We start from the raw sequence: 2500 nt of genomic DNA, 5'->3' as shown, positions 1-2500 counted from the left end.
TGATTGGGGGGTGAATGATCACCATACCAATTTGCAGCCCTCTAGCCTTGGTAGTTTTTAAGATCTGAGGGCGGACAAAAAAAGTGCCGAAAGAAAAAGTGCGGACGGAATAAAGTGCAGACGGACAGACAAAACCGATACTATAGTTTTCTTTTACAGAAAACTAAAAATAATGAAATGAATTTGGTTATGACGAATTAAAATGTATTTCTTTCCTGCCATTGTTACACAGGGTTCTTTTGTGAACGATGCTATGCTCTTTCTACAGTCGGGTATACAGTTTGAATTTCAACCCATTCATGAATAAGAATTACGTAAGCAACAAACCATATATTATCTTCCCAGAGTTTTGAGCTATGATGGCGTCTGTACAGAATTCGTTTTACGTTCCTCGTGAAAAGATGTTAATTTTTTGTCCTAAGCAAAGCCAACGCGAAAGAAAAGCGTATGCCATTACTCATAATAAAAAGCACAAATAGTATAAATTCTGTGACAGACGAAAATTTACGAATGAATTTTATGTATGCTCGTATAGGATTAAGAGTAGAAAAATTAAAAGAGCAAACAAAAGACAAATAAGAATAAGACGCAAAGCAAAAAAAATTTCAATACCAGTATCCTTGTTTTCTGTTTATCACAACCTTTCTTTAATGTGACTGAATAGATGTTATTAGTTTTCAATGAGACCTCAGAATTCAAAGTCAGAGTAAAGTTATCCAGAGACTGTGAACATTTTGAAAGTTTCTTTAAATTGTGAATGTTATCTGGTACGCTTTTAACGACTTAAACACTGTGAGGAAATTACTAATAATAGTGATACTCAATTAGGCAACTCTCCTGGAAAGGAAAAGAAATTTCACAAAAATATTCCTGGCACATAGACCCTGTAGGGGGATAGTGCCGTCAGTACACCTCACGCGGTGCACTGTAGGCATTACTTAAGGTTTGTTGCAGCGTCCCTTCGGCCCCTAGCTGTAACTCCTTTCATTCCTTTTACTATACCTTCATTCATATTCTCTTTCTTACAATGGTTTCAACAGTGTAACAGCGAGGTTTTCCTCTTGTTACACCTTTCAGACCTTTTACTCTTAATTTCCCTTCCAGCTCTGAATGGCCTCATAGGTCCCAGTGCTTGTCCTTTTTGACCTAGATTCTATGTTCAGCTCAGTTCATCACAATAATATTCCTGGCACCTAGACAGATATATGGAAAATGACCTTCGAACCATAGCCCAAGGTAGCGCTGTCTGAGACACCACTCTTGAAACAGTGTCAGGAACAAAAGGGGAAAAGACTGACCTTGAACCCAACAACAATAAGGGGAAAGAGTTTACAACGGTAACATCACAAACCTGAAGAAAAAAAAATAAACACAATCATAAACAAAAACAAGTAATAAAATAATCAAGCAACATTACACAAGAGGGAAGCTCTCTCTCTATAGAAGTAATCAAGCAACATCACACAAGACGGAGCTCTCTCTCTCTCTCTCTCTCTCTCTCAAATGAACCTAGTTACACACATAAAAACAATAAATAGAAGTAATCAAGCAACATCACACAAGATGGAAAGCTCTCTCTCTCTCTCTCTCTCTCTCTCTCTCTCTCTCTCTCTCTCTCTCTCTCTCTCTCATAAACTACCAATGAAGCATCACCACCTAGCTATACAGACACACATATTCATGAAAAAACAACAAATAAAAATAATTAGCAACATCATCTCACAAGATGGACAGATTCTCTCTCTCTCTCTCTCTCTCTCTCTCTCTCTCTCTCTCTCTCTCTCTCTCTCTCTCTCTCTCTCCATGAAGCATCACCATAGCATCACACACACACACACACACACACACACACACACACACAATCATAAAAAAGCACCCAATAAAAATAATAAAGCAACAACATCACACAAATGAAAAGCTCTCTCTCTCTCTCTCTCTCTCTCTCTCTCTCTCTCTCTCTCTCTCTCTCTCTCTCTCTCATAAACTACCCATGAAGCATCACCTGGCTCTTCCCTTCCGCTGCTCCTCTTCTTCAGGTTTCTGTCGAGAAGCGAAGCACCTCCTGCGGAGTTCACGTTGGAGCTTGACAACGTCGGTTCCTTTTGATGCCAGCAGTTATTCACTCTAAAATGGAGCTCGACTTTACTCAAGATTATCGTACGCTGAATAAAACGTTTAGTTTCGTAGGTATCTTAATTGCCTCTTTTCTTGATGATTTTCAGTCATAAAGATAATGAAAGTCGACTGTCAAACAATTTTTCTTGACTATTTATAGATTATTTTGAATTTTTGTGGATTGCATCTTCTTAATTGCCTCTTTTCTTAATGATTTTCAGTCAAACTGGCAATTAAAGTCGACTATCAAATAATTTTTTATTGATTATTAATAGATTATTTTGAATTTTTGCCGATGGCATCTTCTTAATTACCTCTTTTCTTGATGATTTTCAGTCATACAGACAATTAAAATCGACTATCAAACATTTTTCTTGACTATTTA

The sequence above is a fragment of the Macrobrachium rosenbergii genome, chromosome 52 (assembly GCF_040412425.1).
Source record: "Macrobrachium rosenbergii isolate ZJJX-2024 chromosome 52, ASM4041242v1, whole genome shotgun sequence".
In the NCBI taxonomy this organism is placed as follows: Eukaryota; Metazoa; Arthropoda; class Malacostraca; order Decapoda; family Palaemonidae; genus Macrobrachium; species Macrobrachium rosenbergii.
The sequence above is the reverse complement of the archived record's forward strand: the minus strand, read 5'-3'. Positions refer to the sequence as shown.